The 18,943-nt window shown below is 55.2% G+C and overlaps 1 pseudogene; it reads right to left on the bottom strand.

Annotated features, from left to right (window-relative positions):
* Positions 1–18,943, bottom strand: part of LOC102835669 — a 74,390-nt pseudogene that overhangs the window by 42,128 nt on the left and 13,319 nt on the right.

Raw genomic sequence — 18,943 nt, 5'->3', positions numbered from 1 at the left:
CAGAGGACTGTGCCCACAGGGTTTCCACAGCTGATGTTTTTGAAGCTAGAAGTTAGGCTTTTCTTCTGAGATGCCACTGGGTGGGCTCAAAATGTTCACCTTTTAGTTTACAGCTAAGTGCTTCATATTTTGTACCACCCAGGAACTCCACTATGACATTCAGGGTACAAAAAGTAGAGTTCAAAGTCACCAAAGCAGAAGGGCCCAATAAGCACCCAAGAGTCCCAGGGTGGCCCCACCTTCACAGTAGTGGTGAGTCAGAAACAGATTATCCTTCACAAAATGGAAACTTGGTTTCAAATCAGCTCAAGCTCTGACTGGGTTGAGGTGATCATCTCAACTTTACTGCCTGTCAGACTCAAAAGTAAAACCTCTCTGGATGGAACATCATCATTAAGAATCTCAAATTATTTCTCAAATTTTAGTTATCTATGATTGTTGTTATTTAGTGTCATTGACTAGATGTGATCCACAGCAGACTGGATAGACAAAGTGACTAACAATCTGGAAAACTGACCAGATTGAATCATGAAGAGAAAAGTGAGTAGAGATTGCAGAAGTGAATGAATAGAAACAAAGGAAAACGGAAAGGGGGTCCAATGAAAAGAGGAGAGGGTATTTTAAAAGACAGTGATCAAGAGTTTTCCAAATCTAGTAAAATATACATCAACGTACGATGTTTCAAAGGAATGTTGTTGTTGTTAAGTACCATGGAGTTGGTACCGACCCATAGTGACCCTGTACAGGGTTTCTAAGGCTGAAAATCTTTACGGGAGCAGAAAGCCTCATCTTTCTCCTGTGGAACAGCTGGTCGTTTCGAACTGCTGACCTTGAGGTTAGCAGCCCAATTCATAATCACCATAATTCAAAGAAAATACCACCCAGCTACAGATTAGTAAAATTTCTAAATACCAAAGATAAAGGAGAAAAATCTTGAAAAATCCAAGATAAAAATGATACCTTATCTTTAAATGAGCAACAGGAAGACCGACGGCTGTTTTCCAAACAGCAGCAATGAAAGTCAGAAGACAATGGAATAACTTTCTACAAACGCCAAAAGCAAACAATGGCTCACCAAGTGTTCCATGACTCAAAACAGACAGACAAGCTCCTGCTGTGAATTGATTCTGGCGAATAATGACCTATATAGGGTTGTTGAGACTACAATCTTAATGGGGATAGATTGCCTCATCTTTCTTCTGCAGAGGAGCTGGTGGGTTTGAACTACTGACACTCCTTGAGAATATTCTTCAAACATGAAGACCAGAGCTTTCTGCTTTTGAAATGAATGCAGTGAAGAATGCAGAAGACCAAGTCTCTCGCCTAGAACCATCAGGGGCCATGGGGTCTGAGTACCACCTCCAGCCAAGACCCAATAGGGATTTAGTAGGAATGGGAATGCCACACAGCATGATAAAAGCAGGGATTGGAAAAAATAAAACAGCTTCAGTTTTATTACCCAACAAATCAAGCCTGCTCAAGAAAAGATTTACGTCAACAGAGGAGTTTGGAATGAATGCCTGAATGCGTGAGCCACTAAAGAGATCAGTGGTTTGGATGTGTCGAGGAGAGAGACCACCATGTGCCAGGAAGCATGTGTGTGGAGCCCACTGGACCCGAGGCCTGCATGCCCTAGGGAGGGTGGACGCCAGGTCCTGGGTGCTGAGGGGCCTGTCTGATGGGAAGGGTCTTCCTGCATACCCCTACTCTGCCCTGATGCTGTGATGTGTCCACATACCCAGGTCCTCCGATATGGCCTGACCTTCAGATGCCTCACCTGGCCCACCTGCTCTTGCAGCTGGGCCCTCTCTAGCCGCAGTTGGGCAGCCTGCTCCTGCAGCTCTTCCTTCTGTTCCTCCAGGTGCCTGAAGGTCTGCTGCAGGCCCCTGCGATCCCCCCGCTCCCGTTCCAGCTGCTGCTCTGCCCGAGCCAGCTGCTCCCTGGTCTCAACCTGCCGCTGCTCCAGTGCCTGCCGCTGCTCCTGCAGGTGGTCCCGCTGCTGCTCCAGCTGTGTGTGGGGACCCGGTGTCCTGCATCAGACCTCCTCATCTCAGTGCAGGAACGGGGTGAGGTGAGGGGGCTGGAGCAGGAGTCTCACGGCTATGCTGGGGGACACTTGGGGGCAGCCCCGCCCCACCCACTGGCCCACCTGGAGGATCAAGTGGTTCAAGATGCTCTTGTCCTGGGCCAGCCCCTCCATCAGGGCGGCCATCTTGGCCAGGGAGTCCCTTTGCTCCACTCCCTCAGTCTTGAGCCGGGTCACCTGGAGTTCCAGGTTGGCATTGCTGGATTCAGCCTGGGGCGGGGCAGGGAAGGAGGTGGAGAGGTCACCCCAGGAGGGCACACCAGAGGGGGAGTTTCAGAGTCATGTGCCCCCAGAGGAATGAGCCTGTCATGGAAGTGGTTGCAATGGGAGGACTCGCAGAGTGACCCAGTGACAGCCACTCCAGGCAGAAAGGGGCAGCGTGGCCATGGAGACCAGCAGGAAGTGGGGAGAGGTCAGTGGAGGTGGTGGGCTGCCTGGGCTGGGAACAGAAGGCCCCCAGGGATGCTTTGGTAGCTTTGGTGGGGGCTGTGGGCATAGGAGGGAGAAGATGTGAGTGGGAGGTGAGGTGGGGAAGATGGGGGCGCACCCGGGCTAGGGCAGAGCGCAGACCCTCTCTGTCTCCCTGCAGTACATCCCGCTGCAGCTGGGCCGTGCTCAGTGCCTCCCGGGCTGACACCAGCTCCTTCCTGAGCCCTGAGACCTGCCTTTCCAGAAGCTCCAGGCGCCCGTGGCTGAGAATGGAAAGGGCACGAGGTCATCACAGGGTGGACAGAGTGACCCTCGGGCCCCTGCTCCTCTCCCTAGAGGGTTGGGAAGTGGGTGGGCTTTAGGGGACATTGCTGGGATGAGCCCTCAGTTCTTGTGGGAGAGAGTGATCTTCCAAGACCCTCCACCTGGGAAGGTAGATTTTCTGGTTCACACACAGAATGAGAGTGTGTGAGTGTGCCAGTGTAAGCACATGGATGTGTAAATGTGTGTGTGTTCTGCTGCCCTCCAACCCCTTCATGGTCCCTGCAGGGAGCAGAGCATGGGGTCTGATGTTGGGCTTCTGGACCACTCTGCCTTCCAAGTTCCCCACAGTTTTCTGAGATAGGTTGGTGAGGATGCAGGCCTATACTGGGGAGGGCACCAGGGCCAGGAGAGGACAGCCCCTGGCTATGTAGTCCACACCCACCTGTAGTGGGGAGGGCACTGAGGCCAGGAGGGGACAGCCCCCAGCCACATGGTCCACACCGGCCTATACTGGGGAGGACACTGAGGCCAGGAGGGGACAGCCCCCGGACACATGGTCCACAGCCCCTGTACTGGGGAGGGCACTGAGGCCAGGAGAGGACAGCCCCTAGCCCTGTGGTCTGCACCTACCTGGTGTCCCGTTCCTGCCGGCTCCGACGCTCCTGCTGCGCCAGCCCCTCACTCTGCTCCCTGCAAAGCAGCAGGCTTCTCTGAAGCTCCGTGTTTGCTGCCTCCAGCCTGCGTCTCTCCGCAGCCCATATGTCCACTTGTCCTTGCAGCTCCTCCACCTCGGCTCCCAGGACCGCCTTCTCCCTGGGCAGGGGCAGCAGTGTTGAGGGAGTGTGAGGGCCCTCCTTGGACAGATCCAAGTGGGTGTGAGCCCCAGGATGGGCCTGGGGCACAGAGCTCAGGGTCACACTGGGGAGAGCACAAGGCAGACTGAGGTGGTGGGCTTGGACCCTTGGTGTTTCTGCTGGGAGCCAACTGCACAAGAGATGTCTCACTGGGGAGCCTCACTGGGAAGGTGAGTCTGGGCAGGGTGTCAGGAAGTGTCAGGTGTAGCTCAGGTGGGCCAGGTGAGGGGGAAGGAGGCATCATCTGGGCACTGCCTGGTCCTGCCCTGCCTCGCCCCCCCATGCCGTCACCTCCCCAGGTGCTGGGCCTCCCGGCTGTGGGCCTCCAGCTCGCTCAGCAGGTCCTCGTGCTTCTGTGCCTGCTCTCTTGCCTGCTCCTGTAGGAGTATCTGTGAGGCCCGGAGCTCCCGCCGGCACTTGGACAGCTGTTCCCGGAGGCCGGCCGCCACTGCCTGGGAGGCCCCCAGCTGTAGGCGCAGCTCCTGCGGGGTGATGTGATATGACCAGGGCTCCCCACTCCTCCAGGCCTTCACCGGCAGCCCCTGGGGTGCAGACTTGGCCCTGGGGCCCCCGGGCTGTGGCTCTCACCTGTTCCTGCTGCCGATGTCTCTCAATGGCCACTTGAACCGCCCGCAGGGTGGGATCCAGGGCATCTGGAGATTGGCCCCGGAGTGGGGACAGTCTCCCAGGCTTGGGGGACACACTGTGGAGGGGGCTTTTGGGTCGGCCCATCACCTCATAACCTTCTGGGCTGCTGCTCCGTGCCTGCTCCAGGTGTCTGGAGTCTGCCTGGACTACCTTTGGGGCAAGAGGGTCCGTGATTTCAGTGGAACATTCAGCTAGCCCACTGCTCCGAGGCAGCCAGAGTGTTGGAGTGACGGGTTTGAGACCACAGAGGTGACAAGCGGGAGGTGTGGCATGCTCAATGTGCTCAAGCCTGGGGCCCGCTGCACCCCCCTCCGTGGGATCCCGAGTCCCTGGAGCACAGGTGAGCAGCGTACCTTGGTAATGTTGTTCAGCACATGCTGAAGGGCATCCACTTGGTCCCTCAGGTCGTCCACCACTGGCTGGCCCTCACCTTGCTGGGATTCCTGCGGCCACGGGGACTGCTCAGTGGAGCAGATTGACACCCTTTCCTCGGAGGCCACCACAGCCTGGCCTTGGGAGGCTCCCTGGCCACACATACCCGTCTCTGCACATCCACTGTGAGTGTGTGGACCGTCCTCTCCCTCTCAGTGAGCTGCTCTGTCAGCTGCTCCACCAGAAGCATCTGCTCTGACAGTCTGCAGAGAATGGGGGGGGGGTGCCAGATGGGGGCACGTGGTCAGTGTGGAGCACAGAGCCCACAGAGCTCCAGGTCCCTCCTGTACACCTGTGCTGCTCGTGACGTGGCATATCTGCTGGTATCACCACTGTACCTACCCCCAGTCCAATCTGATGCTTCTCCCCTACTATAGAACCAAATCCTCGGTGGCTCTGGAGAGGAAACTGCTGACCTTGAGTCTGACCTTCATGGTGCCCACACTGGCCCTGGGTCAGCATCATGCTAGTGGTTGCCCAAGATCCTGGCCCCTAGCCTGGCACTGGGGCTGTTGATGCCCCTTCTGACTTGACCCTCTGCCTGGAAAATCACCCTCACTCTCATGGGGCAGGTTGGAACCCCCATCTCCCACAGGCTCTTTTCTTCTAGAGGGACCTCCCTCTCTGTGGCCCAGCATGGTCACGGGGTCACCAGGCACATGCCTGGGCCCACTGAGGTGTCCCTCCTTTGGGAGAGCTTGGCTCACATCAAGTCAGCCAGGATTTGGGGGGTGTAGCTGAGCAAGCCATGGGGTCCCGGGCTCTCAGACATCACCATCTCGGCCAGGGGGCAGGGTCTCAGGAGGCAGACCACACTCTCAGCTCCTTCACTGACCTTCCTCCAGACAGACACCAAACCCTAAACCAAACCCACAGCTGTGAAGTTGATGCTAACTCACAGAGGGACCCTACAGAGCAGAGTGGGACTGCCCCAGAGGGGTTCAAGATGGATGCAGACTGTGACATCTTTCTCCAGAGCATCTGGTGGATTTGAACCCATGACACCACCAGGGATCCTTAAGACAGACATCACTGCCATCGAGTTGGTTCTGACTCATAGCGAGCCTTCAGAACAGGGTAGAACTGGTCCTTAAGGTTCTTAAGGCCAGATCTTGATGGGCCTCATCGTTCTCCTGTGGAGCAGCTGGTGGATTAGAACCGCTGGCCTTGCCATTAGCAGCCCAATGCTCTGTCCACTGCACTACCAGGGCCTCTAGAAAACGGTCCTGCTTCTGGAAAGCTGTTGTGTCCATGGAAATCCTCAGAGGTCACGGACACCCCCAGGGGACCAGCCATGGAGCTTTGGGTCTCCCACAGAAAGAGTGCTACATCTCTGGTGAAAGTTTGACACAGAGTGACACCAAGCAGCCCCCAGTCCAGCATACAGGAGAGGACGCAGGAACGAAGCCATTCCTGCCGCACCAGGCTCACCTGGCCCGCAGTGCCACCTTCTCCGCGTCCCAGCGACTCTGCAGTGTCAGCATCTCCCGCACCTTGTCCTGAAGCTGCTGCTCTAATGCACTTGCACTACCTCCAGCTGACAGCCGCAGGTTGGAGTCCAGGTTCAGGCAGGCTGTGTGTAGGCGCCGAGCTGTCCTGGCCGCATCCGCCCTCATGTCGGCGAGACCCCTGGGGAGGCAGAGGTCCCACCCACAGCTGAGCCTCTACACCTGAAGGACACGCTGAGCACGAGGTGCTAACCCAGGCGGGGATACTCAGCTAGTCCTGCTCCTGCTTTGCAGCAAGGAGACCCCTACCCACAGGAGAACCCCCAAGTGGCATTGGTGGCCCGTGGGAGTCTGGGGTCCCTGCCTCTCCCCTCCCATTACCCTGTCTGGCTTGGCTGTTGACCCTTCTTCCTGCAGCATGACTGCTGTACAGTGGGAGGAGCTTCGTGGAGGGGCCAACCTGCCCCCAAACAAGAGCCCCTCTCCTCAGTCAGGCGGCACTCACCTCTCAGTGGCGGATCGAAGCTCGGCCAGGTAAGCCTGGAGCTCAGTGGCCTGTCTCCACAGGAGCAGAAGGGCCTGGGACTCCCTTGGGTGTGCCCGCCGGGCCTGAGAGGCAAGAGGCTCCTGTTCACTGCAGGCCTCAGTGAGGCTCAGGTGCTACAGGGACCACCCACCAGACCCCACTCCTGCTAGCTTGTATGACAGAGCAATGCGCACCAGCTCTGAGCCCCTCTGTCCCCCAATCTCAGCAATTCTGCAGCCCCAGGAGAGCACCCCAGCTTTCATATGAATGGTACCTACCTGCTGGAGTGGGGTGTACAGTCCCACAAAGGGACAGGGGTGAAGACTCACTAGCGTTCACGGTTCCCCTCTGGCCCTGCTCAGCCATCTCCCTGCTAGGACATTAGAGCCCTTGGGGCAATCCGCTCCTATACTCTTGAGCCAGAAATGAAGACAGGGGCCTTCCTTTCTCCAGAACTCAGAGAGGTTGCTCTGACCAAGGTGTGCTCGCTGAGTGTTCGGAGAGAAAGGTGAATTGGAAGTTTCCACCATTGGAGCCTCTGTTGCAATAGGGGTGGATGAGGACCTGCCTGCAGAGACCAGGCAGAGTGGACGGAGACTCAGAGACCCTACAGAGTTGTAAGCGGTGGGGTGGGGGCAGGAATGGGGCTCCCACTATGTGGTGTGCACTCAGTGTGTCCATCCTTACGTGGAACTAAGCTGTCTCCTGGAAGCACGGGTTCTGGGTCTTCATGCCGCCTTCCCGACCCCAGCACCCCAGTGACCTTCACAAACACGCCCAGTGCTTTCCCAGACCCCTCCACAGCCTTCCGGACAGTGGGGGTGGCACACACAGTCAACAAGCCCCCTCCAGATGTTCTTCAATGTTGCTTTTAGACAGAGAGCACCCACAGCCTGCCCTTTCTTTCCTGATCCCCACCACTTTGTCCTACATCTGAAGTCACCCCCTCCACTGAGGTGAATAGCACACTGTTGCATGTCTTCTATAGGGTATTCACTGTCTGGTACCAAGTGTCTGCACACTTGCTTCAGCTGTGCCTCTCCTTACCCCCTGATTGTGATCATCAAAAACAACAGCATGGAGAACCACATGCAGGAACGGACCAGCACAATAAATACAATTACTTCATTCCATTTCATATGTGACAGCTTCCTTTTGAATTTAAGGATGGGCTGACCAAAACATAAGGAACAATCAGATCAGGGACTCATGGAGTCAGGGACCCTAGAGGAACATGGGCAACTTCTTGCCAAACTGGACAATGGGAACATATGTTGTATTGCCACAATGGGCTCAGGGGACAGAGAGCAAATTCTAGAGCCCACCCAAAGTGAAACCTAATAGGAGAATATCTCACACACAAAGGTGACACCCCCAAATCTAGATTCTCCTTGTAAGGGTGAATTAGAAAACTGCCCCCACCTCACTTCTGCAGCAGACTGTGAGGAAAACGGCTGGTCTAGAAAATTGGAGTTGAGCAGAAGGAATAAAATTTCTCCATGGATTTGGAGTCCCAACTGAGTCGACATCAGATTGCACACAAACTGCGTTATTTCAGAAAGCTCAAGCTGGGCATTTACTTCAAAGTGACCCCAGGGGCTGGCAGAACAACCAGGCACCTCTCAGGAGCAAAAGCAGTTCATTTCTGGAAGATGTCACATTCATTCCAGGTTTCAAAGAGTTCTCATAAATTTCCACGGAAAATCAGCAGCTTTTAGTTTAAAATACACCAGTGATACAAGGGAACACAGCACCATGATCAAGAGTCAGTAGAAACAATAGAATGAGACCCTGAAAAACCACACATAGTAGAAATTGAACAAAGAAAGCAAAAGAACTGATTAAAAAAAATATGCTTCAATAAATAAATGAGAGGCTTGAAAATATGAAAAAGGAGTAAGATATTTTGGGAAGGATCACATAGAACTTTTAATGATGAAAACTATATCTGGGATTCAAACCCAGTTAACAGGCTTAACGGAGTGTAGACACTAGAAGAGAAAATTGATGACTAGGAATGTAGATTTGAAAAAACAAACAAACAAACTAGAATATACAAGGGTGAGTAAAATATTATCCGCACTCTGGTTATATTAAAACGCCCATCCACATCCATGGCTGATGATAACATTGGCTTGCACGTGAAATCATTCTGTCAAACAGATGAATGACTGTAGGTTATGTGGCAAATCATTTGCAAATCATCCATGACTCTGTCTATGAAATAATTCATGACAGACTTGGGTTTTGAAAAGTTTGTGTGAGATGGGTACCGAAACAACTCACAGAAGAACATAAACAGAAGCGTTTGGACACCTGCAAACAAAATTTGGACTGATACTCAAAGGAAGGTAAAAGTTTCTTAAAAAAAAAAAATCTCTCCTGGTGATGAGACATGGACTCATCACTATGAGCCTGACAGTAAATGACAGAGTATGGAATGGAAAGAGTCTCAACTGCCGACCAAGAAAAAGTTCAAATGTCAACCATTAGCTGGAAAATTGGTGTTTATCATTTTCTGGGTTTCTCAAGGGTCAGTATTGGAACACTGTCAGGAAAAAGGTTCAACAACCAACAGTTACAGTGAGATGCTCAAGAGTGGAAGCCTAAATTTTGGATTAAACGCAGAGGACTCCTGTCCAAGGGCGTTGTGATCTTGCATGGTAATGCACGTCCACACACCTCTGCCCACACTGTTGACACTGCAAAAATTTCATTTTGATGATGTTAAAGCATCCTTCCTCTAGTCCTGATCTTGCTCTATCACACTTTCACCTGTTTGGTTCTCTGAAAGCAGCCCTTTAAGGATGAAGATTCAGTCACCTCTGATGAAGAGGTGCATTTGTGGCTTGCAGCTCAGCCTAAGACATTTTAGGATAAGGGAATATGAAAGCTCGTTGACAGATGGTCAAAGTGTATTGAAAAGGAGATTGTGTAAAAAAATGATGCATTTGTCTTTTCTTAAAAGTTGATTAAAATAAATTCTACAGCTAGAGTGTGGATAATTTTTGACCCACCCTCGTAGTTCAAGGTGACAGAAGCAATGAAATATGGGAGGTTAAGTATAAATAACAGCAAAAGATGGGCAACATATGTTAGAGTTCAAAGAAAAGAAGAGCAATAATGAACACAGTCAATATTTATAGATAACGACTCTTTTCCAGAAATGACAAAAGACAGAAGAAGCCCAATGAACCTTAAACAGAATCAGCGGCAGCAACAGAACCTACACACAGTGACATCATAGGTCAAAGTGCAGAACACCAAAGTCAAAGCAAAGATCTTAAAAGCAGCCAGAGTGAAAAGACAAATTACCTTTACAAGGAGTCAGTCAGAAGCCAAGGAGCTGGAGAGCTGACTTCTCAACAGCATCAGTGGAAGGCAGAAGACAGAGAAAGGATATCTTTAAAGTGCCGAGAGAAACAACTGTCAGCCAGTGAGATTATACTCCAAGGACAAGGCTGAAATAAAGATCCATGTGGACACCAGGTGGCACTCTGGGGCGTCTCCTCCCAGGAGGTGGTATAGAGCTGTGTGAGCGCTGTGGAGGTGAGGGCCAAACAGCCCAAATCTCTCCCCTTCTGCTCTGGGGGTGCAGTGGGATACGGATTAGGCTGTAACCACAAGGTCAGCAGTTCGAATCTACTAGCTGCTTTGCTGGAGAAAGATGAGGCTTTCTGCTCCTGTAAATACTTACAGCCTCTCACAGAGGTTACCCCTTGATGACAAGTCTAAAGAAGTTGGGAGCACTTCTTTCCCCACATGTGGGGTGGGGCTGGGATGGCAGTTGTAGGTGGGCTCACAGCAGCTGCTGAGGGTCTGGGGTTGGGGGAGTTAAGCCTTTCCCAAGTAATGGCTTTGCCTAACAGTGCCCGGTTTGCCAAACTCCGGATGATTTTCTGAGGTGGGCTTGTTTGGGGGGAATGTCTGTGTGGAGCCCAGCCTAAGGCACAGGTACGTGGGTTACCTCAGCTTCTTCTCCACCTTAAAGGAGCCTACTTTCAAAGCAGCTCCTGGAGAGTCCTGCCTACAGAACTCAGTGGACACTGAATTGTGCTGTCCAGCCGCCCTTTGATGAAGGGTTGTCCTTGCCACTGCTCAGAGTGTGCTGAGGGAACATTCGGCTTGCAGCTTCTTTAGGAATTGCCTTAGCTGAGAGAGCTGTCTGTCTCTCCCAACACCACACCCCTTCCAGGGGTCTCACCTTCAGACAGATTGGTCCAGGGCCATGAACACCTGGACATTTCTCAGGTGCTAATCCCTGGAGCATGGTGCCTTGACCCAATTGTTCAGAGTTTCAGGAAAAGTTAGCAGGAAGCTCTGAAGGCCCTGCTGTGTCCATGGCCAGGGGCAGTGAGTGACCATGTAGCTCCGGGCCCTTCTGAGAGGACCATGTCAGGTAGTCTGACCAGAACTGACCCATGGGGTCACCTCCCCTCAGCAACGAGAGGTGCTCCACACAGAGTCAGGACTTGGTCCTACTCTGAGTTCTTTCCACATTTCCTATGGGGTCCTGTCCACTTCTTTCAAGGGGCTTTCCTCAATAGGGGTCACCTGGTCTCCTTATTCCACAAACTGACTGCGGCTGACTGGGGATATGGCCTGCCAGGAGGGTTCATTGTCTTGCCCCCTGGAAGAGCCACTGCTGAACTCAACCTACACTTCTCCCAAAGCAGAGCCCCCAACAGGTGGGGGTGGGTAGGCACCTGTGTCCTGGGCTGCCGCTGCGCCTCCCGGATCTCCACTTCACCCCTCAGACGTAGCATGCTGCCTGTTGTTCTGGCCAACTCCTCTGCCAGGGCATCATTGGCCTTCTTCATGTGTTCCATCTGCTCCCGCAAGAGCGTGTTCACCTGTGTGAGGCCAGTGCTCCTGGACAGGGGAGACCACAGCAGTGGGCAGGCAGGGATTGTAGACCCTAAAGCAATGGTGACCCAGGCCTGCCTGTGGTGGCTGACACGGCACAGGTTCGCAGCCCCGGAAGACGGAAAACCAGCACTGAGCACCTACAATGGCCTCTCATTGGCCCCCAGCATCTCTCCTGTCCACTTCAGCCTCTGATCCGAGCCCTTTCCCCACTATGAACTCGCCTCTGACTTAACCCCACCCACCATGGCCAACAATCACAGTGGGTGGGAGGTGAACCGGAGAGTCACTTCTGGGGTTCATGTGAGCCCCACAGTGGAGCTCACCAGCCTCACCTCTGCTCAGCGGCTTCCAGCCGGCCCAGGGCCTCCTCCAGGTCCACACTGTGCTCCAGCTCTGACCTCCGCAGCCGGGCCTCAGTGGTCTCCAGCCGGGCCTGCAGCTGGAGAGGTGTGAGCCCACCGGGCCCAGTATGAGCAGCTTATGTGTTGTCAGGCTAACCCCGTGCATGCCAGCTGGTGTGGTGGGCAAGCAGGCAGGAGCGTGTGGGGTCAGCCCTGTGTCTGGAACCCACACTGCATCCAGCAGAAGGGTGGTGGTGGGTGGCCTGGGTGGACCCCTGGGGCTCAGACAAGACACTGGTGAGATGCCCATGGGCTTGGGGCAACTTGAGGCACTGGGGGGTTCTTCTGTGATACCCACGGGGGCTGAAATGTGAGTGTGTGTGAGTGTGGGCGCATCTGGGAGCCTAGATGGACACCAAGCTGACTAATCTCCCTGCAAGCGTTCTGTGGTTTCTGCCCCCACCCCATTCCCAGCATCCCCCCACTTCCCACATACCCAGCCAGGGTCACACAGGACCTGAAGTGGGGTTTGGGACAGGCTCTGCTAAAGTGATCATGAGGGAGTGACTGACTCGTGGTCCTGGATCAGGAGCCCCACCGATAGGTGGGGTGGGGTGGGGAAGGTCTGGGGGTGTTTATGGAGGAGGAGGTGGCCCCCGCATATGGGCTACTGAAGTCCTGCTGGCATTACTACTGGACTGCACTCAGGCTGGGCATTCACTACCTCTTTCTGAGTGGATATTTAGGGAAGGGTGGTGGAGCCTGGGCCAGGCACAGGGGTGGGGCTCTGAGTCCCTCTTCTGAGCTGGACCCCTCTGCCATGCCCATCCCTGGCCTGGTCCTGCCTTTGCAGCAAAGAGGCTCTGGTCTAGTGAGCATCTTCACTTTTATGCCTCAGTTTCCCCAACTATCCTTTATGACCAAATGGGCTCCTGGCTGCAGCTCTCACATGCACTGGGAGGCACCTCTATCTCCCTGGACTGGACTGTTCATCCTCCTCCCTCCTCCTTTCTTCTCTACTTCCTCCACTCTCTTTCATCCTCCTCCATTCTTCACCTCCTCCATCTTCCTCCACCCTCCTCCATCTTCCTCCACCCTCCTCCATGCATCCTCTACCCTCCTTCATCCTTCCTCCACCTTCCACCCTCCTCCATGCATCCTTCACCCTCTTCCATCCATCCTCCATCCTCCTCCATCAATCCTCCATCCATCCTCCACCCTCCTCCATCCTCCATCCATCCTCCACCCTCCTCCACCTTCCACCCTCCTCCATGCATCCTTCACCCTCTTCCATCCATTCTCCATCCTCCTCCATCCATCCTCCACCCTCCTCCATTCTCCATCCTCCTCCTTTTTCATCCATCCTCCATGCATTGTCCTTCATCCTCCATTCATCCTCTATTTTTCTCCATCCTGTTCCACCTTCCTCCATCTTCTCTACCCTTCTCCATTCTCTGTGGTCTGAGAGAAGGGCCGGGGAGGGACCATTTCTCCCTGGACAGTCTGGGTATTTTATGCTGGCCCTCCTCCCTTCTGTGGGCGTTTTGCTTGAAGCTTAGCTGGGCACTGAACCAAGGGGTCAGATTGACCATCGCAGCCCATAGGGTTCTTGAGGAGGTAGGCAGGGACATGCTAGTGCTGATTTAGGTCAGGCAACCTCAGAGGATCTTGGGGAAACCAAACCTCTCACTCTGTCCCTCCCACTCAGGCCTCAATGTCCCTGACTATGGCTTCAGGGTTGGACTGAATTGTGGTGTGTTCTAAAGATGCCTTGCACAACCTCACATGGTGCTGGCTAGGCCCAGCCCACTCTCACACTTACCCGCTCGCTGACTGCGTGGTACCTGCTGGTCAGCTCATCTCGCTCAGCGCCCGCCTGGGCCAGCAGGTCCTCTAGTCGGGACAGCTCCTCCTGTAGGAGCTCATTGTCCTCCTGCATTTGGGCCGAGGTGGTGGGGGGTTCTGGCAGCTCTGTAGACACGATGCCCAGGTCAGCAGGATCCCCTCAGCCATGACACCTGGATTCCAGGCAGGTCTGTGGACTGCCCACCGGGCTCCCCTTCAGGGTTGGCCGCAGTCTCTGGATAGGGCCACAGCCTAGACCCAGGAGATGCTGGGAGCCTGGGTGGGGCACCTTGACACTCTGGGCTTGGCTTCCCCTCTTGCTTCCTCTGCACATATCAACACTCTTAAGCTCAAACACACCCCAGTGCCAAGCCCTGCTCCAGACATCAGAGTGATGGGCTCCCTGCTGGTGAAACAGTGAGGCCACAGTTTCATGGTGGTCAGATCCCAAGCCCTTATACCTGTTGTTTTTCTAAATACATGTGTGGCTTCCTTTTCCTCACACACACAGTGGGCTGCTCAGACCCTTCAGAAGTCAGAGCAGAAGGGTCTCAGGACCCTCCTGAGGACATGGCTTTGGCATGGGCCCCAATATGGAGTGATTGGGTGGCGTTGGGGCAGGACCTGAACCCCAGAGCCCAGGTGTCCAGGAAGGAGAGGTAAGGATTAGAATGGCGCTTTGCCAGGCGGAGTGTGAGGCCAGCACATTCTCACTTCACTAAGCATAGTGGTTACAAATTGGGGGGCTAACATCAGGGTCAGCAGTTCGAAACTCCCAGCTGTTCCATGGGAGAAAGATGAGGCCTTGGAAACCCTGTGCAGGGTCACTATGGGTCAGAACTGACTCCACAGCACATAACAACAACAACAACAACAACAACAACAATGAAAAATCAAGAAGTCCTAGTGTGGCACTGTAGGATCAGCACTGGACTGCGAACCACAAGGTCGGTGGTTCAAACCCACCAGCTGCTCCTCGGAAACCCTATACAGGGCTGCTATGAGTTGGAACTGACTCGACAATGAAAAGTCAAGAGGAGTGAGTATAGATTGGTGGCCACCTGAAGTGGACAGGGACCTGGCCTGGCTCTGGGACAGCTCCCCATGTCCTCAGGGAGCACCCCATGGTGAGCCTAGATTGGTGACCACCTGAAGTGGACAGGGACCCGGCCTGGCTCTGGGACAGTCCCCATGTCCTCAGGGAGCATCCCATGGCTGTGCACAGAATCCTCCATGGGCCCTGGGCAGGCACCACACTCCATCAAGTCGGGCCAGCTACAACCAGGCAACAGGACAGTCCTGGGTGGAGGGAGGGCTTGGGACCCCAGAACCTGTTCTCCAGTTCACGGCCCAAGGCTCCCTGCTGTCCCTGTCTGTGCTCTTTCACCTTTCGATGGCTCCTCGCCCAGGCTGCTGGCCACGATCTCTCGGATGCGGGCAGGCACGGGGCTGGGTGACCCCCGGTGGCCTTCTCCCCACATGGTCAGCGCCCGATCCTCTCTGCTTGCCGTAGGGCCTAGGACCGTGTCCTCCAGTCTCTGAAAAACATGGGAAACCCTGGGGCTGGTACCCCCTTCTAGAAGACACACTGGACTTTGTCAAGACCACTGTCCAACGCCGAGTAGTCAAGGGCCCTGCATGGGACTACCACAGGCTGGCAGATGGCTCAGAGCACTGGACCTAGGCTCCTCCCCCCTCCCCCACCCTCCTCCGTCGTCTTCCTATGTATGCCCTATCTATCCCCTTAAGGATTTGTTCACAGGAGGGACCTAAGACCCAGGTGGCATGTAGAGTGATGATGAATGGTCCAGGGTTCCCCAAGCCATGAAAAGTGGAGCTGACAAGAGGCTGTGTTCTCTCTCTTCATGAACAAGACCAACGTGTGTGTGTGTGTGTGTGTGTGTGTGAAGGGTGTGAGGACTCTGGGGACGGGACAAGATGAGGAAAGTGGGCTTAGCATTGTTCTTTTCCCTCACCCCCAAGCTCTAAGGAGTGAATGTGAGGTGTCTCCTTCCAGTTCCCTGCAGACAGCTGCAGTGTCCTGGGAAGGGCCAGTGGGGGACAGCGAGGCATCCTCCACTTGATCCCAACCTCATCCTCCACACCCCCCCACCACTGCCAGCCCACAAGACCCCCACCAGCCCCCTCCAACTGCCAGCCCCACTGCTACCATCTCTAGAGTGGCTGGCCTACCAGGAAGTGGGCAGGAGGCTTGGGCTTCTGGGTATGCCAAAAACTGACCAGAAAGGGAGTCCTGGGCTCTGAGCAGCCGGGGATTCTTTGTTTCTTGGGGAGAGGACCAGCTGCAATGACTAGAGTGAGGCCCCCTGAAGCTGGTCTAGGTGGGGCCACTTGTCAGATCTCACTAGGGTGCTGATTGGGGGCGGGGGGGAAACTGGCAGGCCCAGCAAAGCTGGGGGACTGAGGCTTGTCCATTTCCAAAGTCTCACTAGGGTATCTGGACCAAATATTAAAGGGGGGCTGGACCTGCCCCAGGGGTCCTGTATGAGGGCTTTCCAGGCTTAAATCTGGGGTTCTCTGACTCCCCTCCTCCAGCCCCCCAGGTGCCTGTCTCCATGGCCTGCTCCCCCATGCACTCCCACATCCCACAAATGCCCCAATTCATCCTCATCCCAGCCCAGGGTTCCTGTGAGGGGTCCCTCCCATGCCTGCCCTGCCCTCCTCCAAGCACTGTAGGTGCCAAGGGTGCGGCCAGTCCCTCAGTCACTGCACCTGGACCCCAGGTGAAACTGTGGGCTGCCCACCACCCAGGGTGGCCTCAGTCTTCTGTCCAGTCTCTTCTTTTCCTGAAGACCCTCTCCTGGTCCACCCCCTCCTAACTCTGTCCCTAGGCTGCAAGAGCCAGGATTGAGGACAGGGGTTTTTCTCGAGTGGTAGGAGAGGCTGCTTTGACCAAGATGTGTTCAGTGAGTGTTCAGGTGCCGGATTGTGGAGGTGCTGGGGAGAAAGGCAAATTGGGAGTCTCCATCATTGGAGCGCCCATGGGCTGCTGGGAGTGGAGACCTTGGAGGGCTTCCTGTCTTCCCTTCCCACCATGCTCTAGGACTCCTTCTCCATCTGACCCCACCATGCTGACCCTTCCTGGGCTGATACATGATACAGCTGGCCAGACCCTCTCCTACTCAGACTTTGGGGGAGACACTTCCCTGAAGCCCCCGGGGGCAGAATCTCAACAAGTCCATACCCTTCCCCTACACCCAGCTTGAACCCAGGGTTTCTTGTTGTTAAGCGCTGTGGAGTCAGTTCCGACCCATAGGGACCCTGTACAGGGTTTCTGAGGAGCAGCCGGCGAGTTTGAACCAACGACCTTGCAGTCCAGTGCCACACCAGAACTTCAGGGCCTGGGTTTGTCTGTCCCTGTTTGAGTCTGGGCCTTACTGGTCATTGATACAGGACTGGTATGCTGGGGACCCCAGATGAGCCCTTGGCGTCTTACTTGGGTAGGTGGTGAGAGGTCACTTTGTCCTCTGGGTGTGGGGGTGAAGGCAGCTCTTTTTCCCTGAGACCAGCCTCCTCCCACATCCTCCTGGGCCCTGACCTCTCGTTATACACACAGGGAAACTGAGGCCCAGCACTGATGAAAGCTCCCCAGAGCTCGCGCTCTGAAGACGGGAAGGACTCAGCCCCCTGCCCGCCTCCTCCGTGGCGGCCCCCTCCCCGCTCCCTGGGGCCTCGGCGGCGCCACCCGCTAACGGGAAAGCCGCGCCCCTGAACTTGACTCATGCTAACGTTTACAGAGGGTCGCTATTAGCCGAGCCGTCCCGAGAGGCGCTGGGGGCGTAATAGGTTCCAGCTGTGACCGGGTGCCTGCGATGGGCCGAGCGCCGGCTGGGGGCTTGGTGGGGGGCCGCGAGGAGGGGTGCCCTGACCGCTCCTTCCCCGCCCCTGCCGCCCGTCCGCGGGGGTGGTGGTGGCAGATGGGAGGGGTCGATTGAGAGCGAGGGCAGCTCTGCTTCCAGCGAAACAACTGGAAGGGGGAGGGGAGAGCGGGGACCAGAGGAGGGCGGAGGACACAGGCTCCAGTCAAGGGGTCCCTGACACGCGCTGCTGACCACTCTGTCCTCACTGGGTCTGTCCTGCAGGGCTCTGTCGCCCTCCCTGCAGCCTCGGTCACTTGGCCACGACCTTTTCCCTCGCTGGGCGCAGGGAGGGGCACTGATCCTGGTGTCCCTATGACCACAAAATGCTCCCACCTGCCACACAACAGGTCAGGAGAAGGACGCCTCTTCCGTGGTTGGAGGAACGCCGCGCTTGATGGGGCCTTCCTGGTCAGGGAGGCTGGGGCAGGGGGAGAGGACTCCCAGCTCTGACCCTGACAGTGCTCAGAGAACCTTCTAGAAGGCCCGTTGGGAGCCTGAGCGAAGCACCAACTTGGGTTTAAGAACACCAGGGCTGGACATCCGTTTCCCAGAAGGCCCAGACTCACAGCTTGGCTTCCTGTCCCCTGCTTTTCCTGCCCTCTCTTCTATTTTCTGTGCTTGGGTCCCTCTGGGCACCACTTGTTTTTGTTGGGTGTTGGTAAGTCAGTTCTGACTCACAGTAACCCTCTCTAGGTTTGGCTGTGGGTCTGAACCACTGCCCTTCTGGTTAGCAGTGCAGTGTGTGTCCTACAGTGCTACATCAGAACTTTACTGTTGTTGGTAAGTGCCCTAGAGCAGGTTCTGACTCCTAGTGACCCTTATAGGGTTTCTAAGGAGTGACTGGTGAACTTGAACTGCCAACCTTGCAGTTCAAACTGACTTTGCAGTCCAGAGCATTAGCCCACAGCACCACCCCACTAGAGGGTACTCCTGTTGAGTGTCTGCCTGGGAGCCAGCCCCTGGCCCTGAGGAGGGTCTGTGTGACCTATATTCCCTCTCCTGGTCTCTGGCTGGGAGGAGGGGAGTACCCACACTCCTTGGTTCCTTCCAGGATTATAGCAGGACCCCCCACCCTGGAAATGATTCTGCTGTCATTGTCTCACCTGGCCTCCCACACTTCAGCTACGCCGCAGCCCTCAGTGTCCCCACCTGTGGAAAGGGGCAGGGGGTAATCCTGGCTGCTTGGCTGTGTGGTTCTCCGGGGTGGAGTGAGGGTGTTGATGGACTCAGGGACCCTGGTTGTGTGGCTCTCTGGGGTGGAGTGTGGGTGTTCATGGGCTCAGGGACCCTGGTTGTGTGGCTCTCTGGGGTGGAGTGTGG

Source organism: Chrysochloris asiatica, unplaced genomic scaffold (assembly GCF_000296735.1).
Source record: "Chrysochloris asiatica unplaced genomic scaffold, ChrAsi1.0 scaffold00314, whole genome shotgun sequence".
Classification (NCBI taxonomy): domain Eukaryota; kingdom Metazoa; phylum Chordata; class Mammalia; order Afrosoricida; family Chrysochloridae; genus Chrysochloris; species Chrysochloris asiatica.
The sequence above is the reverse complement of the archived record's forward strand: the minus strand, read 5'-3'. Positions and strand labels throughout refer to the sequence as shown.